At 38.8% G+C, this 22,413-nt stretch overlaps 1 protein-coding gene and 1 long non-coding RNA gene across 4 annotated transcripts in view; both read left to right on the top strand.

Moving 5' to 3' along the window:
- LOC113035556 (cGMP-dependent protein kinase 1) overlaps positions 1 to 22,413 on the top strand; it is a 101,695-nt gene that overhangs the window by 42,048 nt on the left and 37,234 nt on the right. The gene's annotated exons all lie outside the window — the stretch shown is intronic.
- On the top strand, positions 1,981 to 6,398 carry LOC145419551 (uncharacterized). The gene is made up of 2 exons (XR_013900836.1): positions 1,981 to 5,583; positions 6,150 to 6,398. It is a non-coding gene; the product is annotated as an uncharacterized LOC145419551 (long non-coding RNA).

Below are 22,413 nucleotides of genomic sequence, written 5' to 3'. Positions count from 1 at the left end.
AATATAAGACAGTGTATAGTTGCTTTATCTAGCAAAAAGGAATATAGTGTATTACTGCTCAGATATGGTAAATCATTTTATTTACCTTGAAAATGCAGTAATTGTAGTAATTGCAGGCTAGCTGATGTTTCCCTGTGCATTTATTTATGAATGAATGAATGAATACAAGGGTTTACTCAGGCTTGTACTTGAGAGTTCAAGTGTGAAGGAAAGAAGGTTGACGATGGTGGCTACTAGGTTGCACGCCCTGTGCTGACCCCTCTTATGTCCCGTGATCCCCTATTTCTAACCAGCCAACCTGATGAAACTCCCAGCTCCTGTTGCTATGGGAACAAGTGCCCATAGCAAGATGAGCCATCTCTTACGGGTTAAAATATTCCCCTTCCTGCTGGCGACAGAGTGTCTGCTTTTTTTCCTTTTGTATATATTCTCTTGCCCACCGGACTGTACTTCCTGCCACGATCTTAAGAGATGTACGTCAGTGCTGCTCAATAAAAACTCACACATGGAACAAATGATGTAATTGTCTACATAGACAGAAGTGTGTTTACAGTCTAACAGGGTCATTGGTACTGTCTCTGAGAGTTGCTGTCTTTGTTTTAATATATGTCGCTACGCATGAATGTAGTGAGGAATTCAGCTGCCACACTGGCTATTAGAGCCGACAGACTCGACTGGAAATCGTGCACCTGCTAGTGCGCATGGAGATCCCGCTTCCAATCAGCAGATTTAATTTCATCATTGCATGGAACCCAGTAGGAGGATAAATCCTTGAAGCAATTTCAGTTTACGTTGCTTGGTCTCCTAAGTCATATGCACGATTAATTACTTCTTAACAGAATTTATCTGAGGAACCTGTTAATGTTGACTCATGGGAGCTCATCCATGAACTGTCTACACCTCTTTCCTTTTACTGTTACTGCTAACTCACAAAATAATGACACCATTGCCAACTGTGATAATGAAGAGATTCCCAGAGTCTGGCACCTATTAAGAATTTCAGAAACAATTAAGAGCCATTAGGTGCAATGATTCGTTTACAGAAAATGTGTGCAATTATGACAGTTCTTTCATCACAGTCAGACTTGTCAAGATAAACCCAAGGATTGCTTAAGATCGCTGACATAATAAATTATTGCACATGTTTTATTCAGGAATTTAGCTGCATTTAGTTTTGCATGAGTTTCCAATAAAACTGACACGTGTTTAAATTTCACTTGAATTTCAATTCGGAATTGAGAATAAAACTTCAAAATACCTTTTGGGCTTTTTTCTTAAGCCTATTTACATACACTCATAGGAGCAAATCAGTAATACTCAGTAAAATCAATGGGACAGGTTTTATTCATTGCCTTTTATTTAAAGAAAAAAATATATAAAAATATGAGGGGAAGTGACGTTAATTGGCAGCCATTTGTGCAGTTATGGATAATTATATGGATCTATTGCTAAATCTGGACAATATTGTAAGCGTATCCAAGTAATAGCATTGTTTATTTTGTTTTTATTGCTGTATGATCATGATTACATATTCCCGGAAGGGCCAATGAGGACATTTCCATCAGTCCTCCTGCATCTTTAGGTGATTTCATTTCTGATCACTCAGTGGCACTCTCACCCACCCCTACAAAAAAATAAAAAATAGAAAATGGATCCTGTAAACTGAGCATTTCAAGTAGCACTTACTCCCAGGCTTTGTAGTGCCCCAATGAACTGCTAAAATCAATATGTTATGTATACTTTCAGGATACAGACACTTATGTGTGGAGCTATGGCCACATTTGGGGTTTGGCTCTGCCAGTCAGGACAAATGAGGTGGGATTTCACATGCAGCCTGAGAGAAAAAATGTTGCCTGAGAATTTTTTTATGAAACAGTCCTCTTGCAATCAACTCTATATCACATTTAAAAAAAAAAAAAAAAAAAAAAAAAAATATATATATATATATATATATATATATATATATATATATATATATATATATATATATATATATATATGTATATATATATAACAGCAGCTGGGCCAAGGCTGGCTGACAAAGAAATAGAGGAAGAAAGGGTTAGGAGTGAGAGAATAGACAGGTGATAAACGCAGGGCAGCAGTGACAGTAAAATGAGGGAACCACTTCAAGGAGGCTAGACAAATTCTCATCTTGTGTCTGCAGACAGGAGAGAGGAATTGGAAAAAAATGTTTATAGCATAACAATGTAAGTGTTTCTTGAAGACAGCATAACAGGACACCATTCACCATGGTTTGGCATAAAACAATTGAGCAAATTGCAGAGCTCAACAGTACAGCACTGAAAAGAAGAGGAGGCAAACTCAGGAGGAAAATTGTTATGATTCTCAGATAAATGAAAATGCGTAATTAATCTGTAATATTCAAAACTGGATGCCTGAAAACGATGTCAAAATATTTTGATAATAAGACTGCAACAAAAAGCTATGCTTAGTATTGATTAATATGTCTCAATCTTTCTCAACTGATTGCAGAGTTCAAGGTGACATCGAATGTTTTGCTGTTTGCAACCCCAAAAATTCAGTTTACGATGATATGAAACAAAAAAAAGCTTCAGATTTTCACAGGAGTTTTTACATTCTGTTTAGCATGATTTCAGGAATAGCTTAGTTAAAGTTTATTTGTTGTGTTGTTGATTTTCAGTAGAAAAAAAAGCCAAAAGTGCTCTATATTCAGGCTCTAAAAGACTATTGGGAATCTTGAAATTGATTCAGACCAGTCATCTGAAAGAGTGAGGTCACTACTAACATAATCAGTGTGACTGATTATCTGTATGCTCCATCTTAATGACACTGGTGGAAAAGGCCGTATCAGACGTCATCTCAAAGACTCAGCTGTGCTCTCCACTTACAGTTATAACGCACATGAATGCTTTTGCATAACACTGGATAATATCATTCTTTTCAAATAACAGTTATATAATAACTAATTTTGAGAAGTATCAGGGTGCATAAATCATTTAAAGGGTGCAGAACAATGCATGTGTGCAAGGAACGATACGTACAGTGGTGCATATTTGCCGCCATAGTATATGTCTTTCTAAAATACCTCATGCAAATATAATTAATATAAATATTAAATATAAATAATATCTCAAACATGGCACTGCCATTTTTACATTGGCTCTGCCTTCCTTTTTGCTTCTTCTTAATGTTTGAGAAATAATAATTTAAAGATACAACTAAATAAATTCCATCAATCCATCTTCTTACACTTATCCGGGCCCGGGACGCGGGGGCAGCAGCCTAAGCAGAGAAGCCCAGACCTCCCTCTCCCCAGCCACCTCCTCCAGCTTGTCCTGGGGGAACACCAAGGCGTTCCCAGGCCAGCCGAGAGATATAATTTCTTCAGCGTGTCCTGGGTCTGCCCCGGGGCCTCCTCCCAGTGGGACATGCCCGGAACACCTCACCCAGGAGGCGCCCAGGAGGCAGCACCAATCCGTCTGTCGATCTCTCGCTTCCTTCTTCCGTCACTCATGAACAAGACCCCAAGATACTTAACCTCCCCCACTTGGGGCAAAACCATGGCCTCACATTTGGAGGTGCTGATTCTCATTTCCACTGCTTCACACTCTGCTGCGAGCCATTCCGGTGAGAGCTGGAGGCCATCGCCTGATTAAGCCAACAGAACCACATCATCCATGAAAAGGAGAGATGAGATTCTGAGACCACTGAAGTGAAAGCCTTCTGTCACTTGGCTGTGCCTAGAAATTCTGTACATAAAAATTATGAACAGAATCGGGGACAAAGGGCACTCCTGGCAAAGCCCATCACCCACGAGGAACAAGTCCAACTTATTGCTTTTGACTAGGGCTGGGCCATATCATAATGTTGGGCAACGATAAGAAAATGAAATATCGCGATAGAACATGGGTAAAACGCGCATGCGCAGTGCCTTTGTTTTCATACGCACATGGTGGAAAAAGCGTGCCAGCGACAGAGAATGAGAAGAGAGAAAGCGGATCGTTGAATGAAACAGATGAACCAGAATTGGTTTGTAAAAATGCTTTAGTGGTGTGGAACTGGTTTAGCTTTCGTCCGTCAGATACACAACAAAGCACTATTTTTGGTAGCGCATGCTAGCGGGCCATCGTTATTACCGTGTTTATTGGAAAATATGGCACACTTAAAATCAATCCTTTGATTTTTCTGAAAATCGACAGTGCCCCTTATAATCCCGTGTGCCTTATGTATGAATTCTGGTTATGTTTTCTGACCTTGAAATGATTTTATGTGGTACACAGCGCTCGAAAATCTGTCAAATGTTTTAGTACGACTTTGCTAAGCTACGAACCTGCACCGCTTGATGGATTGTCAGAGCATTACGGCTACCATAGTCAGGAGCCTCGCGGAGTGATATGTACTGTGCTTCAGCATAGTATTACAGTATTGTGTGTGTGTATATGTCATGGTCCGTGATTTTCCCGGGTCGCCTTTTGTTGTTATAATAAAGTGTCATTTTCTGCTAACACTTGAGTCTGCGTTTGGATCCTTTTGTGCGCGCGCGCCGCGGCGCATGACAGTATAACCTCTTTTTACGTTTTGTGGATATTATACATGGTTATGCTGAGGATATGTCGGCCAATTTCCGCTGGAAACGCGTTGTGGTTAAACTGTCAGCAAGGAATTTGCATTTGCACTGTTAAATCTTTATATAACTTTAATGCACATAAAAAACTGTTTAAGTGAAAATACGTTGATGTTTTTTTTTTGCACTAATAAAGTTGTGGAGTTGTAAAGTATTTTGTCTAGTGTCAATTATATCGTCAGTTATATCGTTATTGCAAATTTTCAAATGTATATCGTGATAAATATTTTTGGTCATATTGCCCTGCTCTACTTTCGGCAAGCTCTTGCAACTGTTGTATAAGGATCGAATGGCCCGTAGCAATGGGCCAAACACCCGATTGGGGCCCGGAGCACCTCCTACAGGACACTCCGAGGGATACGGTCAAATGCCTTCTCCAATTCCACAAAACACATGTGGACTGTTGAGCAAACTCCCATACACCCTCAAGTATCCTTGAGAGGGTAAAGAGCTGGTCCAGTATTTCATGACCAGGACAAAATCTGCATTGTTCCTCCTTTATCTGAGGTTCGACTAACGGACGAACTGTCTTTTCCAACACCTTGGCATAGACTTTCCCAGTGAGGCTGAACTAAATAAATTTAAAGACTAAATATATAGGCCTCATGTTTGCCATCAAGCGGGTAACTGTACACAGCAAATTCAAAAGTGTTAAATTTTTTGGTGTTAATAGTCTCCTTGCAAAAGTAGAGTTAATTTTACTCTAAGTAGAGTCACATTCTTTTAATGTAACTCTGAGGTGTAAAATGATAGTAGTTAAAATCGAGTGTTAAAAATGAGTGTTTCTCTGTCAAATCTGGAGGTGTTAAAATGGAAACATTAACTCTTGACCTCTTAACTCTGAACTCCTAGAGGGGCTATGACACCAACAGAGTAAATTCGCAGACTCTGCCCTCAGCACGGCTCCAATCGAAGCTGAAGTGAAGCCGTTTCAGAACATTTACTCTACATATTTGAGTTGTTTGCCATGCTTGGTAAGTCATTTTTTCAAAGATTGTTTCAATTGTTATTAGCTTTTACTTCTGTGGCTCTTTGGAGTTGAGACAAAGCTATGTGAAAGGCATTAGCCATGTTGCTCGCTGATAGCATAATATTCTGTTTTAGCTAGCTGAAAGGTATTGTTTGCGGGCAAATACCACAGCCTTGAAAAAAAGCTTGCATGTGAATTGTCAGTCAAATCTTTGGTCAAATACACCTAAAACAATGTCTAGAATGTGAAATGTTGGTATAATGAAAACGATCGCCCATAAAATAAAAAAAAACGAGCAAACAGCAGTAGCAGATGTCCTGACTGGATTCTACGTTAGCATAGATCCCTCCAGAGTTTTGTGCACACGGTTTAGGTAAAAATTAAAAAGGTTGAGGTTTTACATTTAGTTCAGTATTACCTGTTGCCTGTGTCCTTGTCTTTTGGGAAAATACTTTACACAAGTAATGGCTCAAAGAGGATTCCTTTTTTTTTTTACTGTGCTGCAATTGTTTACTGGATTATTTGTGCCATTAATTAGTCTCAACTAATTTTTATTCGATCTCCGCACAGGATATGCTTGTGAAGATGGAATATGGGGGAGAGCAGAAGTGCGTTGAAGTTCCACAAAGTGATGAATGAAGGACATGCATATTGTATTGAAGAAATAAGTGTTGAGAATGCTGTTATTTGCATTTACCATGTCAGACCTTTTGATAAACAAAATTCTAATGAAAGTGAGAACATGTATACTGTTACGTCTTTCAGAAAATGTTTTGAAATTGTGGTGCACAGTTCAGAATAAATGTTTTTCAAAAACCATTGCATCTTTTTAGTAAATGTTTATTTCCAAAAGAAATTTCTAGAAGTTCAGAACAGTAAAATTCCCGCTTTTTAGAATGAATTAGAAGATAACTCTTACGTAGTTAAACTAAAATACTCTTTGAGAGTTAATATATAAACTCTTAACACCAAGTGTTAAATTATCAACTCCAGACAGATTTGGTGTTTAACACTAAATCAGAGTTAACATACCAACTCTCCAAAAAGAGTTAAATTAACACTCTCTGGTGTGGACCCATATAGACACTTTAATAGTGTTGAAATCAAATCCGACAGTGTTAATTTGGACATGCTGGATTTGCTGTGTACCCCAGTGGATACTTTCACAGTTACAAGACAGTACTTTAATGTTTAAACTAATGCTTAGAAAATTTAAAAACAAACAGAGTAATGTGACTGTATATATATCCACAATAACAGAGTAACTAGCAGTACTGGTGTGCGGATCGATATTGAAATATTGATTCTTCCGATACCAGTAATTTATGTTCTAGAATTGACTCTCATATTAAAATATAGATATTTTAGTACTTTGGGGTAAATTTGTAGTTTTTCATTAACAGAAACACCGTGGAAAGAAACTATATCATTCGGATCGTCTAAATTGGAAGGAACTACTTCCTCTTACGCCTTTCACATTCATATGCGAAATATAAATGTATAAATGTGTCGCAGCCCCTGGCATGCGCACTCACAACAATGGCTGAGTGTGAACGGAGTCATGTGAGTCATATGACCGTTTTTTTTTAATTTCTACATGATAATTCTACATTATTAAGCAATATGAACAAGTAGTCTGATGTCCTGTAATCATTATGAAGCTATATTATTACGATTACATAATACAATTATATACAAATACAATGAAACATTAAGTTTTTGTACAGAGTATCGCTATCGGATCAATATCGTCAATACCACTCTGAATTTTACTTGGTATCGGATCGGAAAGGAAATCAGTGGTGTCGCACATCACTAACTAGCAGCCATGATAAAGTGTCAGAGCTTTGGCCCGATACATCTACATGGTGAACTACATATTAAAATAGGCGTGCAAAAAGTTAAAAATAGACATTCATAAGAAAGAGGATACACTTTTGAAATACTCAACTGCTACCGCTTCAAGTGCTTGTAGTTTAAGCTCTAATTTGAAACAGAGCATGGACATCAGTAACTCCGGGCAGAGTTGTAGCCTGACATTTTTTATAGAGGTGACCAGGCTGAGACATCACTACCTTCGGCGATGACACATGAAATGGATGTGTTGTTATTTTTTTTTCTTTCTGTCTGACAAACCCCTCTAGGTAAAATGGCTGTCTTTTGGTGACTCAATCCTGTCGTTTCAATTGAATTAAACAGCAAGGAGCTTTATATTGTAAGTTAAAGAGCTGCAATATTAGAGCGAAAACCCCAACGATAAGACAATCCCTTATGAGCAAGCACTTAGCTAAACTGTCTTTGAAGAGGAAGAGACCTTAGTTATTATGTGCTTATGTAGGCGTGACTGACATTTAATGTACTGATGTTGGCTATAGTTATTTAAATACTATATTAAGTGCTGTTAAAATGTGCCCAAGCAGGGGCAGATCCAAAAGGGGGGCACAGGGGGGTATCAACCCTATAGAAATATAATTGTCCCTCCTGCCCACCAGGCAGAGTACCTTTAGACTTAAAACCTGAGTATTTTATTCTGGTTTAATTTATTCATACTTTAAGTATTCCAACGTTATTCCTTTGCTCATCTATATTTTACAAACACCATTACAAGAAAATCCAGCCACTTTAAAATAAGACTGCTTATTATCATTTCAAAAGAACACATAATGAAGACTTATACTGAAAGGCTCATCTGAAGCAGCTGTGGCATTAGAGTAAAAGGATTAATAACCACTGATGCACTCTGCCTTTCTAATGTATAAATGTATTACATGCATATGTGTAGATTATATGCCGGGCTTTAGATATTCATCTCAAAGTGACATTTCTTTTCACTTAATCTTCATTAGCTGATTTTTTCCTCTTCCCGGCTAATGTGGATATGAAAAAATAAAAATAAAAGCACAAATCATAATATGATAAAAGATTTTCATTCCTCATGAATGACAGCCAAGCCTGAATCTGTCCTTTAAGATTAAAGGCTCAGTTTTCACATGTCTGTGTGTTGGGTTTGTGGGTCTTTGATTGTTTTTTCTCACCAATAACTTCTGAATGTAGAACTCCAGTGATCTTACTGCTAGGTGTTTAAGCCTGTTTACATGTCCTTGATCATTTTATTTTTCAGCAACAAGTGGATGAATTATACTCTGTGGGGTTCATCTCTGTGTGCAGACCTTCTGAAAGCCACTTTAAACACATAAAAAAGCACAGAGTTGCCTAACAGTGTACTCAGTGGTGTTCAAATTCTAGTGTGCATTTTGACAGGTGCTGTGTTAGAGGTCAAACTGTCTGCACACAATACAGACAAAACAAGACAGTCAGCAGGGGATTAATAATTAGCGATTTTTGTACCCGTTTTATGTGTAGTGCTAAAAACAGCACATGATAATGGAATTACATATAAAATATTAGGGGGCAATTTTCTAGAGACTTCTGAGAATCTTGTGAAAGAGTGATAGCTTAGCTGTATAACAGCCCTTCCTTCCGCCTCGAGTGAGCAAACAGTTGTCCTTCTAATCAGTCTGCATGTGAGTGTGTGTGTTTATTAGACTGTGCCTGCACAGTCTCAGGAATCACCCTCTCCAAGGTGAGTGATTCTTGTTTTGGCAGAATGAGATAGCTTACAGTGTGTGAGTATTTTGACTTCTTCTGTAATTGTTTCCTGTGTTTTTCGTCTCATATTTCCACACCATTTCTTTTTGTGCACCACAGAGAAATACCAACAATGCTTTCGCTGCATTTAAACATTTCCCACATGGCACGGAATATTAAGCGTGGCATCACTTGTTTTCATTTCGTCTTTATTCAGTGTGTTTTCGTTGTGATTAAAATCAACTGGAGGCAGGATTTAAAAGCACCCGTGCAACAGAAATCGTTACTGGTGTGCATTTTGAGAGCAAGAGTGAGAGTGCTTTCATGTATGGTAATTTTTCTATAAGTCCTGTTTAATTCTAAAACACTGACACAGCTGTGATCAGTCGACTCGGCAAGTATGTTTGCATGCTAATACAAAGATTATGTTGGACCAAGTGTTAGCGTTGGCTTTTCAATAATTCTTACAAATGTTAACAGCATTAGCCATATTTGGCATCTAAGTGAATAGCTTTGTCTTTCTGGGGATATATTACAAGCATAGTCATTAGTTTTTAGAAGTAGTAGCACATAGCTTCTCTCTTATTCCCTTTCCCAAATGTTTATAAGGTAGATGTAAGTGCTACTCTGTTCTCCGTAGTGAGCTAGACAGGTTTCGATGCAGGACAAACTATAACCTCATTCATCTGTGCGGATGTTTAGACACAGCTAGCTGTTATAGTCTTTGCTATCGAGGCTGCCTATTTTTAGTAGTTGCTTGTATCTAGTAACCAGTGAGGTTATGATTCTGTTGTGTGAGATAAAGAAACACAGTTAACTGAGAGGGCTAAGTGTTTGGTTTTTTTTCTCTTAAAATGTTTGTCTTATGTAGCCATGATTTTAAATTTGACATATCATTATGGTTTAAATATAATTTCCAAATATGATAATAGATTAGTTGCAATAAAGCTCAGAAGATGCAAGAAGCAGAGGAAGTGAATGCGGATGAGTTTAAATACCTGGGTCAAAACATCCAAAGCAACAGTGTGCAAGAGAGGTGAAGAAGAGAGTGCGGGCAGGGTGGAGATGAGTGTCGGGGGCGGTTTGTGACAGAAGGGTCACAGCGTGAGTGAAAAGGAAGATGTTGGTGAGACCTGCCTATGATGTGTGGTTTGGGGAGGTTGGCAATAACAAAAAGGCAGGAGGCAGAGCTGAAGTTTCTTTGATTTTCATTGGGATGGACAAAATTACACATGAGTGTGGCATCAGAGGGACCACTCAGGTTGAGGAGTTTGGAGCCAGAATTAAAAAGACACAAGATTGAGATGGTTTGGATGTTGAAGGAGGGATAGTGGATATATTTGTTAAAGGAAGTTGAAGATGGAGCTGCCAGGCAGGAGGAAATGATGAAGACGTTAATGGGGTTTGTGGATTTATTGCAGGAGGACAGGCATCCTCTGCATGTTTATGTGGTGGCACGCATTAGGAAACTAAACATGAAGCTTTAATCACTTCCAGCTTCACACTTTTATCCGTGGCCTCTGCTTCAACAACTTTTCATGATAAAAGTTTGAAATAATCCTTTCTCTTATGCTGGGCCTTGGTGCAACCCCTCCATTTATCCACTGTCTGAAACAAGCTGTTTTAGCTTCTCCCCCTTTAAGGACACATTTCCCTTTGAGGCAACTTTCTGAAATTGAAGGTTTGAACAGCATGTGGGATGGGTTGCATTGCTCATAGCCATAGCTGGTTCACATGTGCATCAAACAGAACTGAGAGTAGAAAAAAAATTTGGAAGAGAGTGTTTAAAGTGTTTAGTATAAAAATTCAGCTTTTGGCTCCCAGGGATTGAGCATATATAAGCTGACCTCAGTATTTCGGGCTTTGGTTATGTTTAATATAAGCACACACAATATATACACTACACCTCAGCAAGGTTAGGCGATGTTGAGATGCATAATGTGCAGAGGTCACCGACTTTCTGCAGAGTCAATTGCTACAGACCTCCAAACTTCATGTGGCCTTCAGATTTGCTCAAGAACAGTTCATATAGAGCTTTATGGAATAGGTTTCCATGGCTGAGCCGCTGTATCCAAGCCTTACATCATCAAGTGCAATGCAGAGCGTAAAGCATGCCGCCACTGGACTCTGGAGCAGACGTGATGGCAACCTGATGGAGAAGTCGACACTGTGACAAGTGTAAAGTTTGGTGGAGGTAGGGTTATAGTGTAAGCTTGTTCTTTAGGACTTGGGCAGGGCCCTTAGTTGCAGTGAAAGGAACTCTTAGTGCTTCAGCATACCAAGACATTTTGGACAATTTCATGCTCCTAACTTTGTGGGAACAGTTTGGGGATGGCCCCTTCCTGTTCCAGCATGACTCTGCACCGCTGCACAAAGCAATGTCCATAAAGACATGGATGAACGAATTTGGTGTGGGAAAAATTGACTGGCCTGCACAGTCCTGGCCTCAACCTGAGAAAATAACTTTGGGATGAGTTAGAGTGGAAACTGCAAGCCAGGCCTTTTCATCCAACATCAGTGTTTGACCTCACAAATGCACTTGTAGAAGAACACTGAAAAACCCCATAGACACACTCCTAAACCCTGTGGAAAGCCTTCGCAGAAGAGTTGAAGCTGTTTTAACTACAAAGGGTCAGCCAACATCTTATTAAACCCTATGACTTAAGAACGCAGTGTCAGTCAAGTTCAAAAGACGATTGAATACTTTTGGCAATATAATGTATTTGACGGAACATGAGGATACTGTTGAATTAGTTAAATATGACCTGTTATCTTGTTTTGAAGAGGCTCTTGGGATTTTTTTAAAAATAGATTGTGATGTAAAGTTTGTTAAAATATGTTGCTCCACATTGTTTTCTGAGGCAGAGTGTCGCTTTGAGGTTATGTATCCTATAGTGCACCGAAATATGGGGTAAAATATGGACCTGGTCCACTGCCAAGTTATTTCACACTTTAGTATTTGAAATTGGAAAGTGAGGAGAGACACACATTTGCTGAAGATGCTACACGCTGCGTTGAATACAGAGGTGACCTCAGAGAGCAATAGAAGTATGTTTATATGCATTCAATCTATAACATGAAGAATTGCTACACCTCTTAAGAGGAACAACAAACGGGGAGGGTGTTGAGCCTGAGCACCATCATTAGGCATGGCTGGAAAGAGAAGGATGGATAACAAGGGTCCTTTGAATCAGGACAGCAAGTGAGCACGTTCTTAACAAGGAACGCAGAAGTGCCATCTATTGTGCTGCTGTTTTTCCTGTCTTCTGTGCTTCAGAGTACTAATTAAAGGTGCATCCATTGACAAAGGCATATAAATCAAAATAAAAACGTGAAATGTAAAAAGAAATGGTAAATGACCGGTATAATTTATGCAGGCATGTGGAAAGCAATTAGACAGGCAGAAAAACGTAACACAAATAATTGTGACTGGCAATTAATAATGAAATGAAAGGGGGTAAGACTGACATGTTCATAATAACGTCAAGCAAATTATTTTTTCTGTAAAAGTCAAGGCGCTATCATCTCATGGCAATGTATGCAGGCCACACTGTGCTGGGATAAAGCATTTCATTGGATAAATGAAAGAAAAGGAAGAAATGGGGACACTGAGAAGAAGATGGAAAGAATGGCTTTGGCAGATAAAATTCCTGTGGGACTGTGTGGGGAAAAATCTTCTCTGTTTCCATGGCTGCCATGGTAACACTGTTGCCAGAGTGCAGCAAGAAACGTGATGGTGAAATGGTGAGGCTGGCTGGGAAGTCCCCGCCTACCTGTTTGAGATCACAGTTGCTGCGATGGGCGCTGTGTGCAGTTTTACCCTGACGTCTGTATCCAAAACTTGACAGCGTGACTTCTTTCAGTTGAATGAAGCCCTCTGAATTTTGACGGACAGTGTGTTAATGGACGCCCGGAGTTTGTGGTTGTTTTTATGTGTGTTTTGATTATGGGCCCCTGCTGGTGTTGTTTTCCTGACTCTCTGTTGGAGCGCAGGTGTGAGCCCGGAGCTAGATGCTCTTCTTGGGTTCTAGATGGCTTAAAAGGTTAAAACACCCAGAGAGGAAACCTCAGACAGCAGCATTTAGTCAGAAAGAAAACAGCTCTGCAGGTGTGACTTCAGACAGCTGCTTTTCTTGAACATTTTTATCCTAATAGTCTCCTGTGACATTATAGGCAGGCGGCGTCAGTGTTGCTTCCAGGGAATTTTGGCTGATTGAGGACAGCTTCTACTTGTTTTGCGTTATCCAGGTCACATTTGCATCACTTCTCTTTATTATACAAAGAACTAATTTGATTTACCAAATTAGTTATTTGCTGCTGAAGTTGTATGACAGTGTAAGTTCTAAAAATGGCATTTTGAAAAGTTTCTTCAGATGGATTATCAGCACAGAAAATCACAGCACAGATCAGATTTATAAGCTGCTGCTTTTATTTCTCTGCACAAAACTTAGGGAAACCTAAAAGCTAATTGTTCTCAGAGCAAACCAAAGCATATGACTCATGCCCTTGCTTATGTTATGGTCTAAGTAGTTCTATGAGCATGTTGTCTATGGAAAATAAATTTTAAAAGAAAATAATAAATGCGGTCTACAAAATAAAAGCCGACCAGTGTGGAGCAAAAATTCTGCTTTTAAAGGTGATTTATGCAGAGAGGGAAAAACATTTTGGAAATGACAAGGTGAATGACCTAAATTTGAATATATGTATCTGCCCAGATTAAACACAACCATCAAAAAGAGAGGATGCATCTGTTGCCCCCGTGTGCTGCCAACCTGTGGAGTTAAGCTATATGGGTTTCCCCTGGGTGATGCATTATCCTCCCACAGTCCAAAGACTAACTGATGATTCTTAATTGGGTGTAGGTGTGTTTCTCTCTGTGTTAACCCTGTGATGGACTGCCAGCTTGTCTGGGATGTTCCCCACCTACCGCTTACACGGGCTGTTTCCGCCCCATGATAGCAGTAAAAAAAAATGGATGGACAGTAAAAACATTATTAGGCATTTTTGAATTATTGAACCAAAGTTGAAGTTCTTTATCTATGCATGAAAATTAGTCTCTGGTTGGAAGATATTCAAAAATTTGTAGAAGAGGTAGAAGATGAGAATTAAATATTAAACTGAAAAGTATGTACCGTTTACATTTTTAAAAACAATTCATAGGTTATAATGACAAATGGAAGAAGGGTGAGCGGAGGTTTGTAGCAAATGTACTTGTCAATCATAGAGCCAAACAAATAATAATAGTAATAATAATAAAGGACATGAAGACTATACATTTCTTCACCCATAAGCTTAATTTGCTCATTAGATTTTATTCCATGTAAACAGGCATAGCCAACATGTCTTCTCCAGCAAGCTTCAATCAATTTATATTTTAAGGAATTTTATATCTTTTCTAATTAGGCAAATGATTATGTATGTTATGTAATGATTAACATTTAGTTGGAAATTTGGCTCATTTGGCCCAAATATATTTCATGTGAAAAGTGCTGCTAATAATCCATCCATACATACATCCATCCATTCTTTACTACTACAGATATCTATCTCTCTATAACAGAGCTTACTGGTTTTTTTTTTTTTCAATGGCAGGTAAACAAGTGCATTTAAAGAGGGCGATTAATCAGAAAAACAACAAAACAGTGTAAGAACTAAAGCTGCCCTGGCTGCTACTAGCATCGCAATAAACCTAACCAGAGGGATAATACATCTTATGAGTTTACCAGTATGTTTGAAATAGCAGCGCAAATGGAGTGTGCAAAGGACTGAGGGCAAGATAATTACACACACAGAGTTGTAGAGAGTAAAGCTGTCATTTAAATGTTTAGATGTTATAACAGTTAAAACAACGATAATTGTTTTTGTTTTTTTCAGATAGGCTGCCCAAACAGAGAAAGACATTTATAATCTTAAGGCAGCTCATTAGTTTGGCTAATGTTTGTATGATTATACTTTTCCCCCTATAATGAACAACTTCTTCAGAGATTTTACAGGACGTGAGCAGGACTCCTGCAGAGTAAAGACTCTGCTTATCAAAATAATTGCAGTTTCATCCAGAAAAAAAAAGGAGGACGAATGGTTTCACAAATACACAAGGCAGACTGCGCACACACTTTCTGCCATTCAGGCAGTCTCTCACACACAAACACATACAAGTACTCATCACAACATTCAGTCAAAGAAGGAGGGGTGGGTTTTGAGAGGGGTGGGGGGATTATCACTTGGTATTTTTTTCGATTGATATTTTTGGGTGCAGGGAGTCGATGTTCCTGCCTCAGTGGGATGCAAAACATCAGGCTCGACTGACAGAAAGCCTTATGAATTCCTTGTTGTTGTCAGAGCTAATGTAATAATTTTTGTGTACATTCTAAAATTGTAACTCATTCAGTGGGAAATTATACTGTGTTGTAAAATGACTAAAATAGTTATTGTTATGTCTTTCTCTCAGGATATTTTGCTGCCTGGAAAAAAAAATGATATTCCATTGTGCAGTTCAGAGAACTAGCTATATAGAGAAAAGTGTCTGATACAACCTGGACAACTGCCTAAAAATAACTTGCTGATGAATAGCAAACACACTTCATTTCCTCCATTTGATTTTCTGCAGCGGGGCCGACTGAAATTTATCAGGTTATTCAAACTGATTTCCTCTGCGGCGAATAATTTATGGTTGATTGTCTGTAATGACGAAGGCAACAAACAATTAAAATTTATATCGCGAACGAACGAAAAAGCAATTTACACAGAAAAGGTTGTTTCCTTTTATCGGAGTTCAGAGTGAGGGAATGAAAATAAATATGTATGCAGTGACATCTGCAACTTATGTAACAGCACTTGTGTCATCATGAGAAATCTGTGTAGAAAAGAGGCGATGAAGTTATTTTAAAGAATGTGTATGAGACAGCAGACAGATCTTAAATTTGATGGGGTTTTTCATCTCTTATGTGAGATACTTCATTTTCGCATTTTCTGAAGGCACTGCTTCCTCCTCACTGCAGGCTTAAGGTTACTGCATGTTTGTTCGGCCTCCACCGTGCACACCTGCCACCAGTGATGTTTGTCAGCACAGCTCAAGCATATGACTCATATCATCACTTTCATCCCATAGTAAGCTCCTCTAAAATCCTCTCACTTTGTCTAGTATATGCAGGTAGCCCTTTAAGTAGTTCCAGCATCTCTGTGATGATCTGACTTCCATCCGTCAATCCATTGCCAGTCCATTGCAAGGCTTATACAGAGAGACAGACAACCATTCACATTCACTTTCACCAATTTACGGTGACCAGTTAAACTCACTTGCATGTCTGTGGACTGTGGTTCTGTAGTCAGAGAGAAAGTTTCTTCATTAACTTGTTAAATATTTAGAAAATTCAAAAGTCAACCATAAGGAAAGACACAAATTCAGGTATAGCTACTAGCAGTTATGTTCCAAAGCCTTCAGTGATCCCTGACCTTTTCCTTATTACAAACATTTATGCATTAATGGAAATATTATCTTGACAGCTTTGGAAGTTGTTCTGCCTTTGTTTCTGACGAGGAAGTAGTAACCTTTTCTCTCAACTTTTTATCTAGAGCTATCGCGTGGTTAAGGTTTATATTGGCCAATACTATGCTCTATTACCAAATACCCTCAAAATCAGTGAAACATTATAGCTGCTAGATGGGCAGAACAAAATGCCAAGTGCTCACAGAGCTCTTGGAACAAATATAGACTTCTTTTCCTCTGATTAATCTAAACATGGTTTGGAAATAGTAAGGAATGACAGTGTCATCTGTCATGACTGACTGTCCACATATACAGCACAGCCCATCTAGAAGCTGTAATACGTCTTTCAAAGAGTATGATGAGGTGATGAGATCACAGGCTTCCAGTTTAAGATGTCAAAGTTTTTAGTGTATGTACCAGAAGGTTTACTGCTTCGCTTCAGGCACAAATACCAAGAAGCCTGCAAAAAGAGAGACAACTTTAAAATGATATAACAGAATACTTAAAGTGAAGAAACGCCAGTCATTTTAATTTAAATGATAAACAAACGTGATCAGTTGTGCCTGAGGATTAAAGCTTGGAGGTGAGGTTTGTTATGAAGATGAAGTGGTAAATGTTTTCTCTGTAAAACAGAGAAAGATAAAGTCACGCTTTTAAGAATACTCCTCTTCAATATCATGACTCCCACATGTTTAGGTGCCAGACGTACTTTTTATCTTAATAAAAGACAGAGATAGCAGAAAAGAAATGTATCGTTCTTTTAAAAAGAACAAAAAAAAAAAGAAAAAAGATTTGCTCTCCTCTGGTTTCTATACAGCATGGGGTGAGTGAACATTGTGGGTGGATGGCAGGTGGAATGAGCTCAATATTTCTCAAGCAGCTGCTGCTCCAAGTCTATAGACTCCCACATGACGCGACTATTGGCAGAATTGGCAGCTGGAGGTCGCCAAGCCAGTCAGTTTTCTGTGTTGAGATTCATTGAAAACACAGTGTCAGCCTGCAGTACAGACACACAGTACTCCTGCTTCTCCTGCACTGCTGTGTTCCTTTATGCCACTGTAGTGATAACTAGGATTTTAACCATAATTATGAGTAGAATTCCTCTAATATTTTCTTATTCCCTAGGCTCAGTGACATTGTCTGGCATAAATGACCTGTCCTGTTTTCTCACGCTCTAAAGAGCTCATCTAGATGTAATCAGACTCGGCTGATGTTATTAATGACTTGGGGGGGAAAGAGATTACACTCTTCCACCCTGAAGCCTTAACAGCATTACTCTCATAAGACTTGTAGGAAGACATAAGCAGTAGACCTTACGTCATGTTGGGATTTTAACTGTGCCTGTGACTACGTGTGAGTCAGTGAAAAGAAAATCATTAATCTGCATGTTTGGGTACGCAAAGACAGGGAGTTAAGGAGAAAATGTCAATGACAGAAGCATTTTTAGAGTCATGGTGAAAACCAATTCGATTGCCCTCAAACCCAAACATTACCACAGCATTCCTGCGTGGAAATTCTTATGGTGGGTGCTCTCGCTAATTAGTTTAGAGACACCGCTTATTCTCTCAGAGCGGTATAACCCCAGGTTGATTATCTACAAGTGCTAAAATGACACATCGCAGGCGAGCACGCCCTAATATCCCACATGGAAGCAAAACCATATTATGATTATTATCTCCCAGGTTTTCCAACACAGTTTCTTTGCAGTGTGACAATAAATTGATTATAGGTATGGTAGCGATGTGAAACTGCAAGAAGGACAAGCAAACAAATCTGTGTCTGTGTATACATGAGCGTTGTGTCAAAATACACATCATCATCATCTGTCCTGATCTTAATATGGCTAGAAAGTGTAGATTATAAATGCAGATTTAACACAAAAAAGAAAGAAATAGAAAGACAGAAAGAGAAAGAAAGAAAGAAAGCTAATTTTAGCTCTTTTTCTGTCCAGTGCTGTTTACATGTCCCTTTACATTGAGCAGTGCTTTCTGCAGATATATTTCCTGTCACACTTCACTGCTTGAAACTCTGGTCTAATCTTTAAGTACCACTTTCTTATAGTCCTGAGGTGCTTTTGGACAGGAATGTGGATTTTCTGCAGTGCCAATAGCTAATGCTTTATACTTGATACTAAAACAATTCAAGACTACATTCACAGAAATGGAGAGTTCTGATTTTCCCAAACCCTAGACTGTCTGGCTATGGATTGGTCAGATTCATGACCAGATTTCTCATCATATGTTTATGTATAATTTAATGAGGCAAAAAAAAAAAAAAAGATTACCCAAACAAACACACATGGAGCATTTGCATAATGCCCCAGGCTGAAATTCAGTTACATTGAATTATGGCTATGCCAAGTGAATGAGTCTCTCCGCTGCTTATGTGCTTTCTCTTCTATCTTACTGGCGGTATCCATACATGTGTTGTTTCTCAGAGTTTTCAAGCACAGATCCACCTTTTTGGGATTATGCATGCCAGAGGAGGTAGTTAGCCAGTTTTGCAAATCTTCACAATCAAAACTGTTCATCTGTTATCACAAATAATTGAAGGGTGTGGGATTACAATCACTCCATCAAAGAACAGGAAGGAAAGGAGGAGCATGATCGGATGATAACGTCCTCAGCTGTGGGCCAGGAGGGGCGTAAATGGTCATCCTTTATTCTGAGGTCGGATTGCATTCAGCTTAGAAGAGCTTTGAAGGGCAAAGGGAGATATGTGTTCAGCAATATTCAACAGTATGTTATACTGAGGTTAGCAGTTTAGTTTAATAATAAAAAATATAGAATCTAAAATCTTTTAATTCAAAAAATTATCAATACATACAAAAGCCAGCTACTGTATAATTTTAGATACAGTGCAACACAAATCAGCTGTATATTACATATATGTGATCTGCACCAGCAAATATGTCTTTTTCCCCCCTGTGTAAACCCACACACTGGCAGATTGCAGGTTTGTGCATGTTGAGAGGCCACTTCCACAGTGTTGACAGGACTCAGTTTTTCACAAAAGCAGCAATTTTACCACACTTGATCCCCACATCCGCATATCCTGGAAACTGTGCCTCCACTGTCTGCATGACAGCATGTGTGCTCTGGGTGTCAATTGACACACATGAAATAGTCCACAAACACCGCCTTTGTGGTGTATTGAAGACAATGTTTTCAGTGCTTTTTTTTTGGATGCTTAGACACCATATTTTAAACTTCTCAGAACTATATCCACTGCAAACTAGAAGAGAACAGACGGGGATTTCACAGATGTTGATATAATCCAAGACTATGATCACAATAAGTGGGCCAGATGACATAACTGCAATGCATTGACTGTAGCAACAGGCTTTTATGATGTACAGTCTAAATTTACCTATAGGCAGTCATTTTTGTCAGGTCAGAGAACTGAATTGAATTCAGCTGTCCACCTCTTGAATAAACACTGCTGAAGCCATGGTGAGCTGCGGCTAAACTCCTCTAAACAATTCCCAGATATCATCCTTGCATGTCTCCAGTACAGCCTGGGGAGCTTTGTGCATCCAGAAAGCGGTGAAGCTAATGGTCGACAACCCATGAGCATTAAGACATTCATCTTCACCCTGAGTACAGGATAACTAGCTCCCTCAGTCTCACCGCAATTTAGCCAAGCCTTCAAATAATAAGTTTACCTACTGCAGTCTGCTGCGGGCCTCTTACATATCTTATTTCCCAGTGCCCTATACTCCCACTTACTGCAAAACCACTCTATTGCACAGTGGGCAATGATTTCAGACTTCCCACTCTTGCTGCTGCTTATGGGTCAGATTAGAAGGCTATTCTAATAATTTCTCTTTTGACCTATTTCCATATGCCAGATTTGACCCGTTTGCGGTCTGCTTTGGAGGCATTTGTCCCCACCTCATGAGCACATTACCATCTGGATAAGACACAGTTTCTTCCAAATATGGTTAAAATGTTATATAGTGACACCTTTCTTCTTACAAGAAGAATCGCAGTGCTGTGAAAAAATTCTGTTTATATTTTGCCATCAAGGATTAAATCCACGATGCCAAAAATTTATCGAAGTGTACGTGTTTATGTGAGTGTGTTTGCATCTATGTGAACAGTACTGCATTTGTGTATGTGTATTAATAAATAGACATACCTGTGTGTTTCTTTGAGTATATACATCTTAGGTTTAATCTGTTCTTGCACAGTATGGTTACATAATTATAGACATGTGTTTCTATATATATATTTTTATTTCACGCTGTGTGTTTAGGAGGGTTCTACTTGTAGAAACAGTTTCTAAGTCTCGAAGTAAAACAGTGTCAGGCTCTGTAATGAGGGCACCTCTCCTGTGGTTTGGCCCGATTTTAAATGGCTGCTAAACTCCTGGTTTGCAGATTGGTGGTGAATGTGAGAGTTTATACATTTGTGTATATATGGTAAATAATAAATGGACAGATACTTACATATTGACTTGCCTCTCTAGCAGAGCAGTCAAATCACTTTCCATTACACAACTTGGTCGCCCGTTGGCACACAAATGAAGACAGGCTTTTTCCTTTGAGAGCTTTGTGTAACATTCACACTCTGATCTGATGGATGGATCAGGGACGACCTGGGGTTCAGCATCTTGCCGAAGGACATTTTGAAATGCAGACTGGATGGGCCAGGGATCAAACTAGTGACCTCTCAATTGGTGTCTAATGTTAATGAGAGAAATTAAGGTGTGAGGAGCAGTCAACTCTCTCTCTCTCTCTCTCTCTCTCTCTCACACACACACGCACACACACACACACAATCGTGTTTTTTTCTTAGTAGAGACATCTAATCGACATAATGCTTTCCCAAGCTGCTTCCCCTCAAAAATAAAAATGAATGCCTGATGCTAACCCTTGGCCTAAACCTAACCATAACCTAATTGTAAGTCTGACACTAAAACCCCACTGTGAGTCCCACAAATGCCTTCAAACTCATGGGGAGAGGCATTTTGTCCCCATAACGCTGTTGGTCCCCACAAGTACACACACACACACACACACACACACACACGTACACACACACACACACACACACACACACACAAAGAGATGCCCTAACTAAAGTAACATTATTGATTATTACCCAAATTATTTTTCATCTTTCCCTAATGGTTAATCCACCAGTGAGCTCTTTAATTGAAATTATATTTTTGATGCAAAAACATCGTCATTGTTGCTATTCATTAAAAAAAGCAGAAAAAACAGTTAATACATTATTATTTTTTGATTAATATGTAAATTGACAGTGATTTTCTTCCATTCTTGAACAGACAAATTAATTTTAGTTAAAGGTTATGCTTTATTAATTTCTAATTTGTTAGAGAAGTCCAGTATGCTAGCTCGAATGTGGGTATAAAAATCTGAATTTGGGTCAGTAAATTCATAAACTTACATGTTTTTATCACTTACAGTTCAACAGCAGTGCAAAGATTGATGTTGTATTGCTGCAAGTGCCTTTGTACTGAAGTCACTTTTTTTCATCATCCTAATAATCTCAGCCATTCTCAGCAGTTCTTGCCTAACTTGTGATGTGTACCCTAGCAATTTTCCTCATATAAAAACACTAAAATCTATAAAATATTCCCCTAAAAAAGCACATTGTTTTGTTGACACAAAACGTTAGTTTCCTGTGTGTGTGTGTCTGTGTGACTGTGTGTGTGAGTGAATGCATATCACATTTATTAAGTGTCACACATACACTGTACGTGTTAAACTACTCCTGCAGTGACACGTTGAAT

This window comes from Astatotilapia calliptera, chromosome 13 (assembly GCF_964374335.1).
Source record: "Astatotilapia calliptera chromosome 13, fAstCal68.1, whole genome shotgun sequence".
In the NCBI taxonomy this organism is placed as follows: Eukaryota; Metazoa; Chordata; class Actinopteri; order Cichliformes; family Cichlidae; genus Astatotilapia; species Astatotilapia calliptera.
The sequence above is the reverse complement of the archived record's forward strand: the minus strand, read 5'-3'. Positions and strand labels throughout refer to the sequence as shown.